This window comes from Condylura cristata, unplaced genomic scaffold (assembly GCF_000260355.1).
Source record: "Condylura cristata isolate star-nosed mole 26May11 unplaced genomic scaffold, ConCri1.0 scaffold00003, whole genome shotgun sequence".
In the NCBI taxonomy this organism is placed as follows: domain Eukaryota; kingdom Metazoa; phylum Chordata; class Mammalia; order Eulipotyphla; family Talpidae; genus Condylura; species Condylura cristata.
The window spans coordinates 1,510,380-1,534,404 of NW_004567104.1; the positions used below are offsets into that span (position 1 = coordinate 1,510,380).

The following is a 24,025-nucleotide window of genomic DNA, read 5'->3' on the forward strand; positions in this document are numbered from 1 at the left end:
TGCAGTGCTTTAACCCGCTGAGCCATGAGGGACGGCCCAGGAATGATAACTTTTAAAGATTAAACATGTTGGAGCATCAGTGGGTAATTCATTTGAAGCTGAGAAGGTTGTCCAGTTACTTCTCATCAGATACTTAACCCAAGGGGAGGGGATGGAGTTTGATGAGGTTTTGATATTTCTCACTGACCTCTTTTTCTCCTGGTTATTCTCACTCATAATAAAGCTAATTGTTGGGGAAATAACAGACACTAAGGATACAATGTAAAGAAAGTTAGTAACTGAAAAATTAGTGGCAGGAAATTCTTAATGATTTGGTGGGACAGGGGCATTGATTGGCTGATCTTTATCATCTTTATCATCTTGTAATTAATGTCTTGCCTTATTTTCCAGAGGGCAGTATAATTGGCAGCCTCACCCCTGTTAAGGTGTGTTGAATTGGGATGCTTATTTAGCATTTACCCTTCAGGTTGACATGTATCTGGATTGTGCCTCCCTGATTCTGCATCAAATAAATTTGGGGTTTTATGGAATGCTAAAACTATGACCTTATGGTCTATTTTTCATAACTTCCTTTCAACAAAGTGAAACTGAAGCCTAGGAAAGTTTAGCTGATTTCATGAACATACATGGTGAATGAGCAGGGGAGATGGTCCACCACACCAGTATTAAACTAATACCACCTTTAGGATGATTTATGCTAAATTGTGTTGCTTTAATGTTACTCTCTTCTCCTCTAAAGCAGTCAACATTTTATCTTCCTGGAAAAGCATCAGAGTTATGTGTGACTGTAGCCAAATTTGAGTACAAAATAGAACAGGTGCTTGGCTGTTCTATTGTGGTTGTGTGGTGAGCAGTGCTTCATAAACTTCAGTTACTTATGAATTGCCTTAAGATTTCTGTCCCTGTATCACCTGTACTTTTTCCTAATATTTTCTTTGAACTGACTGTTAAACTTGGTATATTTTTTAGGCAGAGTGTGTGTGTGTATATATATATATATATATATTATATATATGTAAAATTTACATCAGATTTATGTATAAATTATTTTTAGTTTTACTTATTTTTGTCTTGCACACATACATACATTATTATACATATTAAAATGAGGCCATGCTGTTAAATGTTAAAAAAGCTCACCTAAATTAATTATGGAGAAGGTTTGGACTTCCATTGGGCTGAAGTAAGTTTGAATACTCCTTTAGCCTCTTCAATTATGTGGCCTTGGGCAAGTTGCTTAGCTTTCATTTGTAAATTAGTATAATTGTGCTTTTCAGAAAATTTGAGAATGCTGGTTAAATGCATTACATTTCTATGAGAAAAACCCTCCCCCTGGTAGAAGCTATTCTTGTCACTGTAGCAGTAACCTTTATCCTTGTTGTTAGTCAGTGCTGACCGTCCTGGAGAGTATCTCCAGGGGGTAGGATGGAACCCTCCTGTAGAAAAGTATGGTGGATGGGGATGCCGGAAGCTTTAACCTACCTTATCTATTGATTATATTATTGAGAGCACACTGTTCATCAATGTGTCACAAGAGTTTATTATTTATTGTGTTAAACTGGTTGGCCATCTGGAAACATTTTCCTCAAGCTTTGACTTCCAGGGTAAGCTGAGAATCATCCTGATTCTTATTTCTCTTTTACATCCCCCATAATATATCTGTGAGTACATCTTAGCCAGTCAAATTCCAGTGTGCATTTTGAATCTATCTGCTGCTTCCCAGATTCATCAGCATGTGGGACTTACTATCTTCTGGCTGACTTTTCTCTTTCCAGGGGCTCTTACATGTACTGCTTGTCTGCCTGCCACTCCCATCATTGCCTCAGCACTCTTTTCCTCTCACCCTGCAGTTAGGAAGGTAGGATCTGGAGTCATTTAGCCTGGGTTCTAATCGTGGTTCTGCTCTTTGTATATTCCTTATTCTCTTTATCCCTCATTATCCCCTTTTGTAGATTAGGGGTGATAGTACCACTTAGCTTCTTAGGGCTTTTGGAGGATTACATGAATAGTACATGTATAGGGCTTAGATAAGGGTGTGGCATGGGTTTTGTACCCAGATACTTGCTGTTGGAAACTATTGTTAGGTTGTCTATAATTTAGGACTTGTCTCAATTACTTTCTCAGAGGCCTTTCTAGTAAAAGTCTATAAATTTTAATTATGTACTAATTAGTATGTTGCCATCCTCCACTAATGGGTCTGGAATGAGAGCTGTTGGAAAGTCACTCAAGTACTCTGGTATAGTTAGTTTCTGGGATCCTGAGGGCACAAATACTTGTTGGGATGTATGCATTAAAATGGGAAGGAATTTATTTAAAAAGGAAATCTGGTGGCTGAGATGTATTAAGGAATGTCTTGGTTAAGGCAGAAAGAAAGCTAGACATCTTTCTTGGAGGCTACAAGGCTAACAATGAAAAGAAACCCTAGTAGTAGGAAGGACGAGTTTTATCCTGAGTTGAAAGAGTCCTCGACAGCTGAATAGTAATCCAGAGTAGGTATCTCGAGTCAGAGACCCTCTCGCATAGGTCTTGGGAAAGGTAACTGTTACAGAGAATGGTGAAGTGCTCCCTTGGAGTCCCCTGCCTGTTCTAAATAGCTTCTGCTACTTGCCACATCAAAGCAAAACATACTTTAGCGTGTATGGCATTCAAAGAAAAAAAAAAACAAAACTTGAGTGCAATTAATGTGCTACGTACGGAGAGAAGAGAAAGGATGTAGTTTCTAAATCAAGTACCCAAAGTTACCCATCACCTCATGAGTAAATGTTCAGCCAAATAGGGTTAGCCCAAAGCAGGACTGCTAAGGCTCAAAAGCTTGCCACAGTCTAAGGCACCTGCTGGTGGGGATATGTAGAAAAGGGGCAGAAGGGACCAGGCAAGCCTGCAATGAAAGGAGCAAATCAAATCTTAAGTCAAGATAAAGGCTGCCACTGTCAGCCTTCTCCCAGGGTCACTGTCCCACATCTCTGTCCCCTTCAAGTTTCTCCTTCCATGTCTCCCAAGTCCCTAATGCAAGTCTAAGGCATGTCTAAGCAAACAGATTCTTCACATCTCTCTACTCCATCTGCCTCCTCCAGGCCCTCTTTTTGATCTCCATCTTCCTTCACCCTGTTGTCTTTAGCTTATCCTGGTTGCTTAGCTCCACCCCTCTTTGTGTGGGGCTGGGAACCTGAAACCTCCTCTTCCCTGGAGATTACCCTGTTACAGATCTCTTCTTTTCATTTTTTCTCCCTAGCATATCTATGGTGGTGAGGGGCTTGGGGTATAGCCTTGGGAGACAGCGATTTCCATGTTTCTACTGTGTTTGAGAGAAACAACACGATTAGGTTTTTTGGAGAAGGTGACTTGGTATGCCGTGTTGGCTGCCCAAGTTCAAGTACAATATAGTTTGGTATGCGTTTCCCCCATAAGTTGTGTTCTCGCTTAGCTCAGCTGGAAAGGAAGGAGTCAAGAAATCTCAGTTCCCCCTCAAGTTGCTTTCCATTGAACTTGGAATAAAATAGTCTCTTTACTTAACGCTTTAAGACCCTACCAGTTTTGCTCACTTCTTCAACCACTAGTTGTGAGTTTTGGCCCCATCACTTGCAGCCTGTTTGGTTCATATCTCACCTGTGAAGTGGGGATAATATTAGTTCCCATTCTTTGGGGGTTGTGGGGAAATAAAATGAGAGTTGAACATACAGACAGCGCTCAGTACAGATCAGCTACTATTAGTCCAGCTCCTCCCTTGTAAAATGACCCCAGGGCTTCCCCTGTATTTATAATAATAACCTTGAGAGATATATCCTCTGACTGCACGGTAGAACCACAGCCCCCAATCTCTTCCTCCAACAAGGGGGTTACTTTGTGCCCAGGTTCCTGTTTCTTGCTGCTCTCTGTGGTTATGTTTCCTATCATTTGGTTCTTAGCTCGGTGACTCCCTGCCAGAGTCTTTCCATGTAACCTGTCTTCCCTCAGTCTTGCTGGTTCATTATCTTGTGTTCATGTTTGTAGTGTTTTTCTCTATCTGAAAGACTATTATTAGGGTGCTTATTCTTTTCATGGTGGTCTTCCGTACTAGAATTTAAGCATGTTCGTGGTGTTCATAGTTGTGAACTGCTTAATGCCTGGGGTTAGGCTCAGTACTCAGTTCATAATCCTTGAAAGCATTAATAAAACTCACAAGGAACTCTTAAACAGCTGTGTTTATAAACAATGCTTGTTTATTTACTTATTTTTATTTTTTGGTAATGCTTGTTTTGTTAGTTTTTGAAATTCTTAAAAAGACATAAATTAATGTCTTTGATACAACTGGGGAGGTGGGAATAAGGAAATGAATGACAGAGAGAAAGTTTGTTTATTTATAATCTTTGAAGGGAGGATGTTAGTAAAGTTCCCAGGTTGATCAGTTGCCTGAAGGACATGAAGACAGATTTGGTGGAAAGATTCCCCTGGGATTAACTGCCTTTTCCCAAGGCTTCTCCATGGACCTCCCTGAATGCAGTTGTGTATTCACTGCAGCTCTCAGGAGACTTAGACCAGAGTTAGTGTAGAGCATTCGGTCACAGGAGTGTTGCTACCCAAACTTAGTGTGCCAAGGAGGAGGAACTCCAGTGTGTGTCATTTCTCAGGACCTGTGCACACCTGCAGCAGAATCTCCAAAGATGCTTATGAATATAAGGAGGCTGAGGAAATCTGCATTTTAAACAAGCTTTTTAGGTGATTTGTACAAGTATTAAGTTTGACAACCAGTACTTTGTGTCTTTCTTTGCAGAGAATATTTTAAACCACGTTTCCCTTTATTCTTACCTGCTCCCCACTATTTGATGTCTTAGAATCTTTAGAAAAATATACTGTTTGAAATATCAGTACTTCTTGGTACTAAATAGTACACATAAGTTTAGTTTCCTCTAAGTTCTGTTGTGATAACCATAGTTCCCAATGTAGGCTTGCTTGTTTTTTTCTGTCAGCTCACTAAGTTTATTGCAGGGTAGATCCATCCTTGGTCTTGAAATTTCCACAGCTCCTTCCTGTGGGCATATGGCTAAATTGGGGCATAGGAGGGGGCCTTACTTTGTCCAAAAGGAATTATTTTTTTAATTTGTTTGGGATAGCAGAGACTTGTGTTCGACTGTGAACCTAACTTTCAATTGGGCTTTTTGGGGACTTGCTTTTACCTTGGGGGTGCATTCACCTTCCATTAGCATGTTGGCTTTTTCACTTAGACTGCCTACTCTGGGATGAAGTTAATGCTTTTGGAAGCTGGAAAACCAGGTAGGGAGGTCTGGAAGGTAGACTGTTGGGTGAACTGTAAATAGGAGAAAAGGAAATTGGACAAGAATTCTAGGCTTTCCATTGTGCCAGTTAGCAGTGTCTCACTATGGTGTTTGCATGTACTTGTGAAAACAGAAAGCAAAAGTGGGAGGATGGAGTAATTTGAAGTTGGAAACTCTAAGAATTATGATGTTTCTTCTGACGCTCTCCATTTATGGGGCTCTGAATTAGTGAGGATTCTTGACAAACTAGGAGGAGTCAGAAAAGTTGGAGGGGAGCCACAGGAGAAGGGAGCATGGTTCAGGGGTTTCCTTAGCCAAGTTCTTGGAACTGGATGACATATATTCTGGAAAAGAGCTGACAGAGTGGAGAAAGCCAGGTGGAGGGAAAAACTCCAAGGTAGCAGTAGAAGGAGGCCCTCTCTTAAACATTCTTCTCAGAGAAAGGAACATTTGCATTTTTGATTGTCTTCAGATACCAACTGTAGCAATTGGGTAAAGGCAGCAAAGGAGTACATTATAGTTTTCTCTGTATTTGTCTGATGGGGAAAATTCACATAACAAAGGCAAATATCATTAACTTAAAAAATAGCAGAATTTCTACTGAAAACATGTCTGCATACTCTGGAGTGATTATCACCCACATGTAAGCAGTTGTTATCTCATGAGGAAGGGGTTGGGAGTGAGTTTTGTTTTCTTTTTCATGCATATCTGTTTTCACAAGTCTTAACAAATCATTCTGTACTGTTGTCATTGGAGGAAATAATTTACAGAATAATGGATAAGTTTGGGCTTGTAGGAATGGGTCTTAATGTTGGTTGTAAACTGGACTAGAGGTAGGGTGGTCATAGGCAAAGGGAGGATATAGTTATAGAGATGAATGCCCTTGATGCTGTAAAAAGTGTGGTGTTCAGTGTCATGTGATCATCTGGTTTCTGCCACTTGGGTGTGTGATTTGGGGGACTGTGTCATTTTTTTCACTTCTGAACTCAGGAGTGTTTTAAGTGTAAAGGAGCATGGTAAACTCATGGTTACCAACTGTGATGTTGCGGTTCATTGGTGTCCTGGTGCCAGATAGTACCAACTGATTACAATTCCAGAAATTTTTTGAACTGGTTAATATGTTGGTAGATTGATATCTGGCACACTGGGAGTACTTACACCAAAGAAACCGGCAAATACTATAATACAGGGCTTTTGAGCTCTGATTGTAAATACTTATCAGTATTTCGCTTAGTTGTATGTAGCTTTTTGTTGGATACTTTGCCATCATTCTTATTCCATGTTTTTCTTATCTGCCACTCAGACATTTTTGTGTGTGTCTGGATTTATTTCTTCTGTTATTTATGTCAGTTTTTGCTTTTGTTGTTTTTATTTTTGTATGCTTATTGAGGTACCATTGATTTCCAACACTATGCTTTATGGATATAAGTTCAGACTTCTACAAATGTAGGTTTTCAAACCATATCTTCACCAAAGCCCCATTGATCTTCTATTATAGTTCATTGAACCCCCTCCCCACTGTGTGCCCCACCCTACCCTCTTCCCTCTGGTGGTTACCAGTTCTATTTTTAGGGTTAGACAATTTTATTTCTAAAAAGCCAGATCCTTATTTCCTAACCTTTGTAGTATAAAGTGAGCAAATGACATAATTCTGGCTAAAGAGGTTCATGGAAATCCACTACAGGAGTTCTAGAGAAGAATTTTTTTTCTCACTGATAGCGTTACAGGGCACCCCAGTGTGAATTGGGTTGCCTGTCTGTGGGTTCTGTTATCCACCGCGTCAAGACAAAACATATAAAACTTTAATGAAGAGGGACTTTAATACAGTAAATATACAATACGGAACACAAGGAATATAACTTCTAAATCAAACACCTGAAGTTACCCATCCCCTCGTGAGCAAAAGTCAACCCAAAAGGGATGGTCACAAAGCAAGGCCTGAAAGCCCGCCACTAGACTAGAGCATCTTCTGTCCGGGACCCATGGAAAAGGGTCAGAAATGGCCAGACAAGCCTAGGAGGAAGAGCAAAATCAAAATCAATATAAACACTGCTATAGTCACCTCCCTACAGGTCTCTCACCCACATCTGCCTTAACCAGTCCAGGGTCAGGAAACGAGCACGGTTTCCTCCTCACAGGTTTGCTGCTCCATTTGGCTTCCTCAGGCCACCTTCTTTTTCTCCATCCCACTTCCTTCTCTTCTCTTCTCTCCTTCTCTACTCTCCTTTTCCTCTGCTCAGCTCCACCCTCCTTCTGGGTGGGGCAGGGAACCTGGAACTTCCTCTTTTCCTAGGGACCACCCTGTTACAATAGAAGTAAAGGCACTGGGGGGGGGGAGTATGCCACAATTCCTTAGTTTGCTATCTTTGGAAAAGTGATAAATACAGTAGTTGGAGCTAAGACATCTGTCTTGTGACCAGAAAGCAACATGGCTGTGGATGAAAACCCAGTATAGGAGGAGATGAATGAATGGCTTTATGAAATTAAACTACTGAACTGAGCATGGGACTACCTCTCCCTGGACTTCTTGTTAAGTAAACAAAAGCTGTTCACATATTTTAGATCATTTGTGGATCAGCTATCAATTTCTTGTAGCAGAAAGCATTCTAATACTGTCATGGTACTGTCCATGTATGTTTTGGTACCCTCAAATCATCACAGCCTGGGGCCCTTCTTTCAGAGAATAGACATTTTGGGATTCTCCTACTCTCTGGCATAATGAGGAACATACAGCTAAAGGCAAGAACACCTGCATCTTCTCTGTTAGGCAGTAAGTTCTTCCTGGTAACTATCAGAAGCTGAGGGAAATGGAAATGCCTTCCTTATTTTCCTCTTTTGGTGGAAAGAGTTTGGTTGGATGGGAAGGTGACCCTTATTCTGATCTTCTTTCCTTCAATACAAAAGGAAGTGGAATCCCAGAGAGGGAAGAAGAGTGAAGAATGACTTGAGACAGATCTGGGCCAACCACTTTTCCTCTGATTTATTATTGCGACTTTACTTGGCCTCTTTTCTGTTCATAGCCTTTGCTTCTTTTGACTACCCGCATGTTGCCCTTGGCTATGGGAATTACTCTACATTTAGGGCACCTGTGTCTCTCGAAAAATGGAGATTCTTCGACTCACTATCTGGTCATCTCAGTGCTTATAGGAATCTTGTGTAATATCTTGAGCAGACAGAGAAACACTCTGGAAGCTTAAGCATTTTGGTGGGAGGTTCCCAGTCACTGGTACTTATGGGCTACATGTGTTGGGGATTGTTTCTGTGGTGTTTTAATTTTGTTGGTTGGGATACTTCTTTATTTATGGATAGCTTTCTTGGTGACACATACACACAAGTTGTACCAGCTGTCTAGGGAGCTGCACTTACATGACATTCTGCATAAATGGTTCCCATTTAGTTATGACACGCTAAACACAGAGAAAAGGTTTTATTTTCCATGTTTTCACGGAAACAGCCCAGCCCATGTGCTCTTTTGCTCTCTAGCTCATGCGTATGTGCTACCACTTACTCGCTTTCTTGCACACTCGATCTCTCTCTCTGTATGTATGTATGTCAACAAATTTGGTTATTCAACCAGTATTATTGGGCACCTTAAAAGCTCTTTGCCAGCTGTAGATTCCTGAAAACAGGGTCTAAGATTTTTTTTTTTTTTAAAGATTTATTTATTTGTGCATACAGAACTGGGGTACAGGCCAGAGGCTCAGGGGCGGCGAGAGGCTTCACCAGAGACAGAGTGGGGAACAGAACAGGCAGATCGAGGAAGTACACTGCTGAGGGGAGCAGCGGGCGGGTCAGGAGAGGTCTGCCACGCCATGTGGCCACCTCCGGGGCAGGCGGGAATCGAACTCATGCGGAAGCGGCTTTAGATTCTCAGTGCTGGGCTTTAACCCGCTGCGCCACCAGGGAGGGCCGAAAACAGGGTCTAAGATTTTTACTTCCTACTGTGTCTCTGTCATTGAGCACAGAGCTCATACCTAGTGTTTAAAATTTCTTTTATGAATGAATATAAGAATCAACAAATGGTTCTGTAGTCATTTCTGGTAGTAGCACTGGTTCTGATGCTGAGCCCCCAGGGCTGTTTATATTGACAGTGTTTTTCAGGTTGGGGATGATCTCCCCTTTCCTCTCTAGGGATGCTGGTATTGGCATTCTGGTTTGTTAACTGCTTGCTACTACTGGCATCAGTAGTGTAGGAGTCAGGGATGTGGTTAACATTCTTCAAAGCCCCAGGCAGTTCCCCTCCCTCCCAACAACAAAGGATTATCTGGCCTCAAATGTCACTAGTTCAGAGGTTGAAAAACCCTGGTCTAGAGGGAGGACAGGTCTATAAATAGGGAATACAGTGTTTTACAGTAAAAAGTGTTATGGAAACAAGAGGGAGTGACCCATTTTTGATAGGACCTAAAAGAGGAGGAGATTAAGCTAAGATCAGAGTTTCTAGGTAATTTCATTTTAGGACACCTTTATAATCTTAAACATTATTGAGGATCTTATAGAACTTTATAGGTTATTAATCAGTATTTACTGTGAGAAAAATTTTTTAGAACATATGCTCATCATTAAAAATGAAACCATTTTGATGTTAAAGTATGCTTTTTTAGAGTATTAACTTTTTTCCAAACTGAAAAACGGAGTGAAAAGAGTTATGTTGTTTTTTAAATTTTTGTATATCTCTTTAAAAGTCTACTTCTGTACTTAATCTTCTATATGTTATTCTGGTTGAAGAGTTAAAGAAATCCTGGCCTCACATAGATAAGTAGATAGAAAGTTCTTGGGAACCACAAAATTTCTTAGATAGGAAACTATCAACGCAGTTGGGTAGGTGTATTGATGGTGGCCCCCAGAACTAACTTTCCATAGGAACAAAACAATGTGTTAACTTTTTTTCCCAAGGGTAGGGAAGGAGATGGAGGAGAGAATGAATTTATTTATGAATGCTATCAATTTGAGATGCCTGTGGGCAATACAGGTTGAAATGTATAGTAACAGAAGCCAGAAATCTTGGTTTAGGTGTGATGCGCTAATAGATATTTGAAGACAAGATTGTGAAGACAAGATTGTGATTGATTGTGTGTTGAGGACTCAGGAAGAGACCTGTGAGCGAGAGCAGTAGACCAATGAAAATGTGAAACTTTTGATGCCAGACTTTCTGGACCCTTCAGCAGGGACAGTGAGAAGGGCACTTATGTGCCCTTATGTGCCCTTAGGACTTAGGACTTACGTGCCACTTATGTGCCCTTAGGACTGGTATGTGGTGATGAGCTACCCTGTAGGAACAAGCGCATTAGGAGAGGCTCTGGCTCTGCTGGCCTCCTCTTAGTGTGGGAGTTTCTTTCTTTGGGACCTTTGCATGTATTGCTGCCTGGCCGCCTCATTCTCTTTATCACTGCAAAGTAATAGTTTGCTCTCAGCACTCACCACACTTTGTGTTTGATTGGTTTCTTATGTATTTATTCTGCCTAGTGAAGGCAAGTTCCAAGAGGCAAGGGCCATGTCCCTTTATGGCACACTGATATGTTAACCAGAGGCAAAGTGAGCTGGCAGGATCTGGTAGTTGGGTGGTCATTACAGTGAATGTTCTTAGAAACTTGGTACAGGGCATGTGGATGCCTTTAAGGAACTTGGAATGGAGGATGACAGGCCTGTACACAGAGCAGCAAAATCATAAAACAGTTTCTTGGGGGGTGGTGGTTCTCTTGGAGGATCAGAACATTCTTCAAATATGTGGGTGCTTTCTGGGTGACAGGATCTCAGGGCCGATACCCTCTTGGTGCCCGAATCAAGGTAATGAGACATGGAATAGGACAGAATCTTTGGGGGAATTGCAAATATTTCAATAAAGCATGAATATACTTTATCTATAAACTTAAATGTGTCTGTTGTGGGACAGTTGAGAGAGTGGAAGAGGTGGATACTGCTGGAAGAGAAGGATTATAGTTAGAGCAAGGCTACTTGGCCTTGATGCCTGGTGGTGATGGTGGTGGGAGTGTTTTGAAGACCTAAAGGGGAGGACACCTTTTGTATATTGTGCTTGCATCTTGGCTGCTCAGATAGCAGGGGAGGCAGGAATTATATGGGACTCCCGGTTTACTGGCGTTTTCTACAAGGGTTTCCAGAGTCACTGAATGTGCAGAGATTTTCCTCAGCAAGAATAAACTCAGCCTTCAACCCACACCCAGCACTCCACAGCTCAGTTATGCAAATGCCGCCTTGTTGTCAATTAAAATTTGGTAGAATTTGCTGCTTTCCTTTTCCAGCCATTTCATTCATGGATTAATGTAATGAGGTTGTTGAGATTAGGACCATTTAAGGCATTGGCAGCAATGAGGAACTAATAAAAATGGATTTTGTTGAAGTGTCATTGGAATAGCTTACTATGATGCTGGTAAAGGTACCTAGGCTCTGTCATAAGTACATTCAGGGAAGTGTTAAATAATTTATCTTTCTCCTTAATTCTGTGAGGAAGATTAATTTTTTTAAAGCACCACAATGTGCTGTTATTAGATCATATGGAAAATATTTTGGGATCAGAGCTGTTTTATGTTTTGATCCTCTTTAAACGTCAACTTCCTCTTGAAAAAAAAAAAGCAGTCTAAGAATAGGAGACTACATTTCTAGTCACATTGTCATTTGCTTAGTACTGATATGTGACTCCCACCATACTAGGTGATATGGGATATAGAAAAGAAAGAAAGGTCTGCTCTCTGCCCCTCTTTAAAAAGTGTTCCTATAGATGTAGTGAGGGACCAGGATTTTTTTTTTCTTGTTGAATTTCAGTCTTTTGCAAACCGATAGAATTATATGACAAAAATGAAATGCTAGGAAATGGAAATGTTGCTTGACTGTAGTGGCAGTGTCAGATTGCTATCAAAGTCTCCTAGCACTAGCTCTCAGCTTTTGCACGTTTCTTGTTGAGAACCTGTGCCAGTTTTAGACCACATTCTGAGTTGCTCTGCTCTAGATATTAGCATATGGTTCACTGATGCATACAAAACAATTTTACAAATGACTACTGTGTTGGTTTTATTTATTTTAAAATTGAGGAATGAGATCTTCAGTGTATAAAGTGCCACTTTAGATCTTGATAACTGATGTGAATTGTGTTAGTTATTCTGAGTGCTTTACATGTTTGATTTTATGGCAGCCTCATAGATGTCTTTGTGGGAGGTTCTGTTTCTTTTCCTTTTTCTGCACAGATGAAGAAAATGAGGCACAAAGTGTTTCTTAAACTTGCCCAACATCAATTAATAACATAGCGATGGAGCTGGTATTGGACTTCTGAACCCATGATGTAACCACGTTGCTCTAGATCTAAATAATAAGGCTAAAAATGTGTGAGTTCAGAAGCGTAAGAGTTAGAATACCTGGTGGTTTTTCGCTGGAGAAGGATGGAGGGTGTGAGGGGCAGGGTCTAAGTGAGGAGTAAGTCACACACTTTCATAAGAAGGACTAGTGAGGATCAAGGGGAGTGGCACCACCTAGGACCAAGCTTGGAATTGGTTGGTTGAGTGTGTGGAACAGTGATGATCTCACGTGTCCTGCTGTCAGATTTATCTCACTAGCTCATGCTTAATAAATCCCATGGGGGAGTGTGGAGTCTGTGAGGGATGTGACTGTAGTAACCAAAGCATGAAGTAAAAAGAGCCTGACTGAGCAGGGCTTTAAATAGGACTGGAGAAGAATTGTCAGTTGATGACAAACTGACCAAAGGAAATAAGAAGAGAGGAGTGTGGAAAATAAAACACATTTTTGTGATCAGTCTTTTAAGTACCTACAAGTACTTATTGCTGAATTGGAATGATATCAGAACTCCCCTCCCATGCATACAATGGCTTCTAACTGGCACAGACTAATTTACTTGAAAGTTACCATGGAGTACTGATGTATAGTGCTTGTGCCAGGATTTGAATCTTGACCTCATACTTTTTTACCCACCTCTTGGACACTTTGGTGGTGGTAGGTATATCACTAAAATTGCTTCACTGGTTGGCCAAGTGGGGTGGATGAAATGTGCAAGAACAAGCCTCCCCAAAATGAAAAGGGTGGAGGTGGAGATGTGTTCCCAAGAGTAACTTTGAGACTACCTTTGAAGGTAAACTCAGAGACCTTTGTTTCTTGACTTAAAATTGTAGACTTAACCTCTCTGTTTATGAGCATTTGACCTAAAACAAATATATAAAGTTGTCACCACCACAAAAAAAAAAAAAAAAAAATTCCTCATCTTTCCTCTCTCTCTCATGCAGGAAGAAAGGTGTCTGCAGTTTCAAGTGTGTCCCTGCCCCAGTTTATCCCAACCACCAAGCAAGTTTTCTTTTATTAATTTACAGTGTTTGTTGAAAATTGTACAACATACCTTTTACTGGGAGTGCCAAGCTTGGGGGTCAGAGATGTAATAGGGCAAGGGGTAAAGGGGCAAAGAAAGGCTCCAGGTCAGGAGGTAAGTGTCAGTTCACTGGAAAGTTTAGTTCTGAGGACAGACACCTTGGCTTGCCTGTTCTCTTTGCTCTGAGATCAACTGGCATAGGGGGAGACTCGATTAAGTCTAAGTGAAAACTTAGTGATTATAGGAAGAGTTTGCTTTAGATACCTCAATGCAGGAATTGCACTGGATTATGACTTAGCTCAGTTAAGGGCTAAAGAAAAAACTGTCCTTGGAGGCTGCTTTAAATACAATTATAGGCAGGGTAAACTAGCAAATACTTTTAAGTCTTCTTCCTGCAAATCTCAAAGTTCAAGTATTTTCTGGCAGTTTTCCTACAGCTTTTCTGAGAGCCACATCCAGGTGTTTGCTTTTGGAGGGTGACATACATTTGAATGTGGTTTGAATATGAATTAATGGGATATAAGAATATTTAGATAAGAGTGGAATAAATGCCAAGTATATTTGGATATCCATATTTCAATCAAAGGCTTGCCCACTTTAAATTGGGGCGGTGGGGCTGCCTGTCTCACAAGGCCATTTATGTCACAGGGAATCTCATCTCTGGAGCTACACCATCACTCAGCACCCTGGGAAACGTGTCATGGATTGGACATTTCCATCCAGTTCAGTGGGGAGTTACTGAGAGTTTGCCAGGTGTGTTGCTGGGGCTACATGAGATGTCCTGATTAGAATGATGCTGACAAGCCCTTTTTTTTTTTTTTTTTCTGACAAGCCCATTTTTAAAGTACCTGGTGTATATGTGTTAGGGTGCCTCTCACAAGACTGTTACTTAATTCTTTACAACAAGCATGTGTGCTAGGTAGGTGGAAGCACCACCACATCATAGAAAAGAAGGGAGCTCTAGGGCTCCAACTTAGGCTTGTTGGAACCACCTAATCTTTTCAGAACTCTCACTGTCTTGGAGGACGCATTGAACCTATTGGGGGCCTAATTCTCACATTCTCAATTCTTCCCACCTCTGCAATATTAGTTTTTCACCTTAGAAAATGGGAATGTATCCTGTTTAAGGATACATTAGGAGGATGCACAAACTGCTGTTTAAAGCCCATAAGGTGGTATTGTCACTGGATCTTGGGGCTAAGCCCCTGTCTGGTTCTTTGTGTATTTAGACTTGTTCTTGCAAATTCCACACAGGAAGTGGAAACTTCTTTGGTTGATCAAGGCATGGACCTTGAGCTCATGCTCAGACACACCTTCTACCCAAACAAGAGCATGTGTGATCCTTTATAGAGGAAGAGTTTCCTGTCATGGGCCTACGATGGAGCTCCGGTGTGGTATGCAGTAGCCTTCTTTTTGTGATAGGTATCTTTACACATATCACTTTTCCCATTTACAACCCCATGACCATCTTGGTCCAGTCCTGGTTTAGTTTCTATAAACAAGCATAACTTGAATGGGCATGTTACAGAAGTAGGTAGACCTTCTAATTGCCAGTGACAGTATGATTATTACCCTGATTTTGTTTTCTTACTGCCTGCTGCTTAGTACAGGTGTGAAGATAGGTCTTGCTGTTTTCTGTTGATCTCTCATATGAGAGCTTGGTCTAGGCCCCACCACTAATGATTGTTGGCCTGCAGGTGTGGATTGGATGGGGGTGAATATTAATAGCAGTGTAGATGAGGGTAGAGATGAGTTGAGTTTTAGATGTGGCATTGATACAAATGTGGTCCTAGTGCTAGGGACCTATTGTGGAAATGGGAAAAGTGCTAGGTTGCCTTTTTTTAGGGGGGTGGGGATCTTGCCATCTCTAAGTCTGGTCTTTTCTCTATGCCCTCTTCAAAGACTGGCGGCAATGTCTTCTCTTAAAAGTATTTTGGCTTCAGTGGGAAAACAACTGCATTAAAAAAAATCTCAAATGGATATTGAGTGACATGTCAATTAGAAGAGATACAAATAGAAGTCAGTTCCTATTGCTGTGATGCAAGGGGCCTGGTGTCTGCTTCAATGAGCCAAATGATGCTGCTTTGTTTCAGCCACTGTAAATTCTGTGGTAATGTTCCCCTTGTTGCTGCCAAATGGCCTGGATCCTGATTTTAGAGGATTGATTTGCCAGGAGGATTACAGCTCAAAAAGTTCTAGGTCCTTTTCTGTGTGTGTGTGTTTTTTTTCCTTTGGAACTTCAAACTATTACCATTTTCATTTTTTCCTGTTATCTTCAACCATTTCCTTCTCTGGATTCTTTTTGGTCTTTGAAATCATGCATAAGGCTCTCACTTCTTAACTTTCCCTCTGCATCGTGACCCTTTTCCCATTTCTCTCCTCTTTCGACACATCCTGTTTGCTTGTTGTCCCTTTTGCCTCCACTTCTTCCTCTATTCCTTCCAGTTTAGCTTCTGCCCTCTTCATTCCCTAACCCCCTCTGCTCAGGTCATGAGTCACAGTCACATTCCCACAGTGCTTGCTCAAGTTGATCATTCCTTTCTGGCCACTCCATCTTGGATTCCTTTGAAGACTTTGCTCCTTTACCTGGCTATTAAAAAAGTAGTGGGGTTTCTGGGAGTCTGTTCTCACTTACCCCAAGTGACCTCAGCCAGTCCAGGCTTCTGTATTACCTCCATGTACTTTTCATTATAACTTTATGATTCCAGCTTTGACTCTCTACACTCTAAATTTGGACAGCTAAGATCCTGTAAGAAACAGTTTGTTCTGTTTGCATGCTACATGAAATGTACCTTTAAACCAAACTTGTGATCTGATCCTCTTCCCTGAAAACCCCTCACTCTAGTAACTGCTGTGTCATGACTTAAAAAAATACTCCGATCCTAGAAATCTGAGGAACATCCTTGATAATCTCACTCTTTGTCACTCTGTCCAATGTGTCAGTAAAAATCGTTACTTCATCCTCCTCACTGTCCCTTCAAATTTTCCCTTCTACCCTGCTTCGCTGTCACAGTGTCTGTGTGGGCTTGCTTACCTGCTATGTCACCCGATAGCCCAAATCTGATGAGAGCTTGTTAACAGACCCTGACCCCCTTTGCTCAGCCTCCACACTCGATTTGGTGTCTCTCCACCCATTCAGGCTCATACACCCCTGCTATTCTCCTGCTCCTGTTCTGACAATTCTTATTTTAGTTTCCCAACCCTTCAATCTTTATACATGCCCTTCTGTCCTCTCCTTTACCTTGCTAGGCATGCACATGCCTGTGACTGTCCTGCATTCTTCATGAATTGCCCCTTTTATCATTATATGCCCTTTTTATCTTTTTTTTTTAAGGTTTATTTACTCATACAGAACTGGGGAATAGACCAGAGATGTAGAGGGTGAGAGGATTCACCAGAGACAGAGCAGGGAGCAGAACAGGCAGATCGACAAAGTACACTGCTGAGGGGAGCAGCGGGCGGGTCAGGAGAGGTCTGCCACGCCATGTGGATCTCCTCTGGGGCAGGTGGGGATCAAACTCATGCAGAAGTGGCTTAAGCTTCTTCGTGCTGTGCTTTAACCCACTCTGCCACCAGGGAGGGCCTGCCCTTTTTATCTTTGAAAATGCTCATTATTTTGAAATCTTCATTGTCTAATGTTGTCAATAATATAGCCATTCCAGAACTGTTATATTAGTTGTTTGCATGGTATGTATCTTTTCCTATTTGCTATCAACTCTTCTGCATATTTAAATTGGATTTTGCCTTTCTACTTTTATTATTTTTTAAAGATTTATTTATGCTTACAGAACTGGGGTGCAGGCCAGAGGTGCGGTGGGTGAGAGCATTCACCAGAGACAGAGTGGGGAGCAGAAAAGGCAGATGTATTGAAATACACAGCAGGTGGGTCCGGAGAGGTCTGCCACACCATGTGAGTCAGTTCCCTGCCCTGGAATCAAACTTTGCTGCAGTGGCTTCAGAGAACTTCATAATGCCATGTTTTAACCTGTTGTGCCACCAGGGAGAGCCCTTTATTTTTATTTTTAAAATATTTATTTATTTTTGCTTACAAGAGCTTGGGTGTAGGCCAGAGATGCAGCAGATGAGAGGATTCACCAGGTGAGAGGATTCACCAGAGACAAGATTGGGGAGCAGAACAGACAGATGTATTGAAATACACTGCTGATGGGAGCAGTGGGAAAGACAAGAGATATCTGCTGTACCATGTGGCTCCGTTCCCTGGCCAGGGATTGCAGCCATAGTGCTGATACTTAACCCCTTTGCACCACCAGGGAAGCCCCAGATTTGCTCCTTTTTTTTTTTTTTAACCAATTCTGACAATTGGTCTCAATTGGAATCCTAATCCACTAACATTTAATATCATTTAATATAGCTATTGATATGGTTAGAAGTAGGTGTATACCATCCTAATATATTTTTTCTGTGTCTCCTTTTCTACTTTCTTTTGGATTATTAAAGTATATTTTTATAGTTTTGATTCACATTTGGTATTAATAGCATTTGTTTTTTAGTGATTATTGTAGGTATTTCTGTATAAATTCCTAACTTCTCATAGTCTTTTTAGAGTTAATATTGTATCATATCACGCAAAATTTCAACCTTGCAATTGTGAGGGTTCTTCTCTTAGTTAACTCCTTCTGAATCAGAGCTCAGCTCAAAGGACAACTTCAGGAAATTCTTGTCTGACTTCTCACACTAGGTAAAGCCTTGTTGTATGTGCTTTGAGTAGGCAGTGCTTCTCCTTGGGCCATTCCCACAGTTTGCTCACTATGGAATCCCTAGTACTTAACACCATGCTATACACTAAGTTATTTGTTGATTGAATGAAAGGGAGCCCTAAATTATGATTTGAAGAAGGTAAACCATTTCATGATAATGTGTTCCAGGGGATGAGGAGGGCATAGCGTCAGACTTAGAGACTGAAAGGCAAGGTATGTGGGAAGGAATATATTAGTAAGTAATAGATTAAATGGGATCCAAAATACAAAAAAACAAAAAAAAAAAGAAAGAAAGAAAGAGCAAAAAAAGTGGCTCTATTTTTTCCAGTACAGTAGCCACCAAGTTTAGAGCACCTCATATGGTCCAGGCACTATGTTAACCTTTATGATTATTTTCTTTTATGTAACCTCAGTATTGGGAGCTGTTGTCTGATTTCAGAGGAGTCATCTGAGCAGAGAAGTTACCCTCCTCGTGCCCGGTCACAGGAACAGCTCTGCCTTCAAACTCGAATCTGTGTGAATCTAACACAGAATGGAAGTGAGCCTGGTAGTGGAGTTGATGGTCCAGGCACTGACGGCCTGTCCTAGGGAATTGTGGTTTGATTCAGGGCCAGAGTCACAGATGTTATTGGGGATTCATGGTATTATGCTCAATGTTTCTCTTCTATAGTCTCTTCTGGAAAAAAATGTGGTGAGTTAACTCAGGCTATTGGAGTAGGTGTTATAGAAAAGAAGATCTGTTTCAGAAAAGTCACGGGGGCCAGTAGATAGGGAGCATTCACATGAAATTATGGACAGAAGAAGGTAATCTTGACATAGCCTACTTTGGGGTCAGCCACAGTTTATATGTAATGATAGTATTTTTTTTTTTTAAGATTTATTTATTTATTCATGCAGAACTGGGGTACAGGCCAGAGATGCGGAGGGTGAGAGGCTTCACCAGAGACAGAGTGGGGAGCAGAACAGGCAGATCGATGAAGTACACTGCTGAGGGGAGCAGCGGGCGGGTCAGGAGAGGTCTGCCACGCCATGTGGTCACCTCCGGGGCAGGCGGGGATCGAACTCATGCGGAAGTGGCTTTAGTTTCTCAGTGCAGTGCTTTAACCTGCCGCGCCACCAGGGAGGGCCTGTGATGATAGTATTTTAAAGAAGGGAATAAATAAAGAAGGGAATATGAGAAAAATGCTTTGAGAGAAATATAGATAGAATAAGTTAATGATGAGGTATGAGGAGAAAATTATTACCTTACCTCTGGGTCATTTATGTCTGTAACTCCTAAGTGTTGCCTGAAGATGATTAAAATGCCCTTGCTGTATTATCATAGTTTAATTTCTCTATTTAGTTTTTCTATATATTTAGTTTTTTTCTCTATATAAAGATATATTTGTTTATGCATACAAGAATTGGGGTACAAGCCAGAGGTGTGGGGAATGAACAGATTCACCAGAGACAGAGTGGGGAGAAAAACAAGCAGATCTACTGAACTACACTGCCCCAAAGGGAGCAGAAGGAGGGTCAGGAGAGGTCCATTCTGCCATGTGGGTCACTTCCCTGGCAGGGGGTGCAGATAGCTTCATAGTGCTGCATTTTAACCCTTTGCACCACCAGGGAGGCCCCATAGTCTAGTTTCTTAAAATAGGATCTGCTGACGTCCTGCAGGACTCAGAATGCCCTTTTTGGAGCCAGGTGGGGAAATATAGGAAAAATCAGCTATAATGAGGTTTCTTAAAACATTTTGTTTTGGGTATGATCCTGGCTAATACAGTCTGACTGATTAGCACATGGGGCATTTTTCTGTCTCTGTGGCTTGGTGGACTTTCTCTTCATCTCATCGAACAATTAATTGAGTTAGCTGGTTGGCCACCTATAGGTGACTGAGGAATTGTGCTTGGCCTTTGCCATGTTCTTTATTAGACAAGAAGTTGGGAGGAGTGCAGTGTGCCTGCCATGATCCTGTGTGCATGCCTGTGTGTATATGTATGTGTGTTTGGCTGCACATTTATTATGTGCTTTTGAGATTAGCATTGAAACTTGTGCTAAACTGACTTTATCCCCCTTAAGTGAGAAACTAGCATCAAAGTGTTTCTGCTTCCCCAGTGAAACTTTTTATTGAAATTAAAAGATTGTTTTGAAAGTGATCCAAAAAAAAAGGGTCATTTTTTGAAGTTCAAGGTGAATGTGTGAGATTTATAGATGCACTTAGAATTCACCCAAAGTAGCCAAGTTCAGATTTTTGTACCAGGATGGGATAGAAAATACAGAATAAACTCTGGCCTTCCATATGAATATGGATCATTTTTAGACTTTTGTTTGTGTTTGCTTCTAGGTACCTGCCTCCCTATAATGCTTAAGACTTGTTATTTTAGTTGGAACCAGTGGCAAGAGGTGTGAGAGTCCACCTTGCAAATGTTAGATTTTCTTTGGGAAGCGGTTCTATTTTCAAACTGTTGAAACCCATTTACAGTATGGTTTGGCAATCTGCAGCTTTTGGTTTATTAGGCGAGAACTGAGTTCATGCTCTCAGGAAGCATTGTCTCTTAATTTAGTAAATATTAGGTTGTGGACAGGTGTATACTGTGTTTTTCCCTCACTGCTGTTGATAAATAAATAAAACTCTTATAGTTTATGGTTGCTCTCCTCTACCCCTTAGTAATTAAAATTACTTTAGTTTTCTTTTATTCCCCACCTGGTACAGTGGGAAAATCTTCAATTTTTAATAAGCAGTCCTTCTGTTAGAAAAAACTTGGCATTGATCTAGTGCTCAGAGTACAGGCTAGAAATATGATTGATTAATGGTTGAGTGTGCCCCCCACCACCCACATTTTTTGGGTTTTAGTTATTTCACCTTTGCAAATTGGCAAAATAGCAGCTCATGAGTCTTTTTACAAGAGTTATAGACTAGATGTGATGGAAGTATTAAATTCTCACTAAGGAAAGGAATTATAAGAATTATGGTGGTAGCCTCTGATTTAGAAATGTCTTTGAAGGAGTTCAGAGCTAGGGTAAGAAACTTTGTATCCCATACAGATTCTGGCTTGTGGGTATTAGAGGTATGCTGTTCCAAAATCTAGATTCTTCTTTTTTTTTTTTTTCTTAAGATTTATTTACTTATGGATACAGAACTGGGTACAGGCCAGAGGTTCAGGGGCTGTGAGAGGATTCACCACACACAGAGCAGGGAGCAGAACAGACAGATAGATGAGTACACTGCTGAGGGGAGCAGAGGGCGGGTCAGGAGAGGTCCACCATGCCATGTGGATCACCTCTGCCACGCCATGTGGATCACCTCCGGGGCAGGCGGGGATCAAACTCATGTGGAAGTGGCGTTAGCTTCTTAGTGCAGTGCTTTAACCCACTGCGCCACCAGGGAAAGCCCAAAATCTAGATTCTTTATGTCTACCAAACACCCAGCTATCTGTTTACCTAACTTAACTTTCACAAAGGGCCTTGGAGCAAACTGTCATAATAACTTGTTGTTTGAATTCATGAAACAAATTCTTTAGTTCTGATTCTTTAATGCTTCCCAGTGACATTTAATATCCTGTTTTCCCCAATTGGGGTCTACAGACACCCTTAGGTCACAGGGAATATTTTCCCATAAAAGGTGATGTTACAATCTGTAGTTTGAGAAAGACTGCCTAAACAACATTAGTGAACATTATGGAATTTGGATTTTAACTCTTAACTACTCATGGTGTAAATTCTTGCCATTGACTTTTACCCATTTTACAAACCAGGAAATTAACCATTAAGGTGACAGGTTTCAGTTGTGATATTTTGAGTTTTTACTTCTTTTTATTGAATTTTTCTAGGAAGCTGTTGGAAAGTACTTTTATCAATAAATTAATGTCAAGCTTGTTCCTTGCTTCCTGAACCGAGTATTTGTCATTCTGGTGTTTTTACTTATTACAGGTTTATGGGACATTGAAGGACTAAAAGAAAAAACTTTATGCACTTGTTTCTATTCAGGAACTGTGGGTTTAATTCCATATCTGTTCAGGCCAGTGGTTAATAGTCAAATAACAACAAGCAACTAACTATGAGTAGGGATTAGTTTAGAGTAGAAAGTGAAGCAACACTAAATGGAACTATTCCTGAAAGCCTCACACATATTTTCTTGACGAAAGTGTATTTTAGCAGAAACATATGCTGTCATTCATGTTTCTTGTAATCCTCTGATGGTAAATCAGATAAAAATTCAAATTTTTTGTCTTCTCTCATGATTTCATTTGCCCTCCTTCATTTTGTAGACTCCACCTATAGGAATTTCGTTAGCACACTTGCTTTATTAAATTGATTGAAACCTTTCTGAGTTAAAATATGCATTTATTATGTAGTTTTGCCTCAGATTTTCAAATATTAATTTGACTGTGTGGGAGCAGTTTGCAATTTCTCCTGATACCTAAATATATCTCATTTTCCATGTGGCTCACAATTTCAGTGTCCTGTGCTTTGAGGAGACTAGATTACCACAGAACTAAGATTCCTGCAGCTGGGTCTTTTGAAATCTTGCCAAAACAATGGCTCCCCAAGGTATTAGATGGGACACACACAATTAAGTAAAGTTGACTTGACAAGTCTCCAGTAGAATCCATCCTCAGTCAAGGTGAACTTTCAAATTTTATGTGTTGCAAACTATTTTGTCCTGAGTCTTCCTCCATAATCAAAGCCGTGATTTTGATGAATTGACTCTTTTCACTTTACACATGCAGCAATTGTTTATGAAGAGTAAGTATATGTTCTCGTTCCTGTGCTATGACTGTGTGCTCTGTTATTAGCTCCACCTCTTTTTGGCTTGGAGTTAGGGGAGCAGAGGTAGTTTTAATTTTCAAACCTTCCCCATTTATTCTTTTAATTCTGTGCTTTAGGAATTTCAAGGCAAGGCATGATCCTTTTTTTTTTTTTTTTCCCCCTTTTTAAATAAGACTTGGGCTGTTTTTGAAGTGTGTGACCTTGGTAAGAAGAGTTTGCTATATTCAGTAGGAGAGCTTTCAAAGGAGAGTATGACTTATAACTATGTATTTTCTTCCTAACATTCGTAGTTCAGTGTGTAGTGCCATGGAAATTTCTCTCCCTAGTCTAGGATTGAGCAGACAGTATTTCAGTGCTGACTTGGTGCAGTTACTATCTTAGTGAGCATTATTCTTCTAATATGTAAATGGGCATGATGATGCACCTCTACTGTCCATGTCAGAACTGGTAAAGATTAAGTGAGCCAAGATATATGAATTGACTTTGCAAGCTCTCCACTTTCCTTCAGTTTCAGGCATTGTGTTCTATGGTTATCAAGAAGCTTATACCTATGACCCATCATTTCTTTCTTTAGCTTTCTGTGTTTTTGGGGAAACTGAGTCAGTAAGTTTTCTTGAACATAGAATAGGGATGAGGAAGGGACAGTCAACTTATGAGCTCTCTAGAAATAATTCCAATTTTAAAATTTATTATTTTATTTCTCTCTTTGTTGTATTTTTACTCATTTTTTTCTTTTCCCAAATTTTCAAGCTTACAGAAAAGAGTAGTATAATGAACACCAGCAGACCCTACATTTACAGTCAACAGTTGTTAATGTTTTGCCATGTTTTATTGTTTCTACTTCTATGCATTTAAACTTCAAATTCTGCTTTCTTTGGTTTGCATTCAACAAATTCTCTTCTACAGAGTATGGTAAGATTAGTGACTATTGGGGTTGTTAACTTGGAGCTTTTATATCCCTCTGATTAATCTTTATATAT

At 40.6% G+C, this 24,025-nt stretch overlaps 1 protein-coding gene across 1 annotated transcript in view; it reads left to right on the forward strand.

Annotated features, from left to right (window-relative positions):
• Positions 1-24,025, forward strand: part of MED12L (mediator complex subunit 12-like) — a 347,532-nt gene that overhangs the window by 1,944 nt on the left and 321,563 nt on the right. The gene's annotated exons all lie outside the window — the stretch shown is intronic.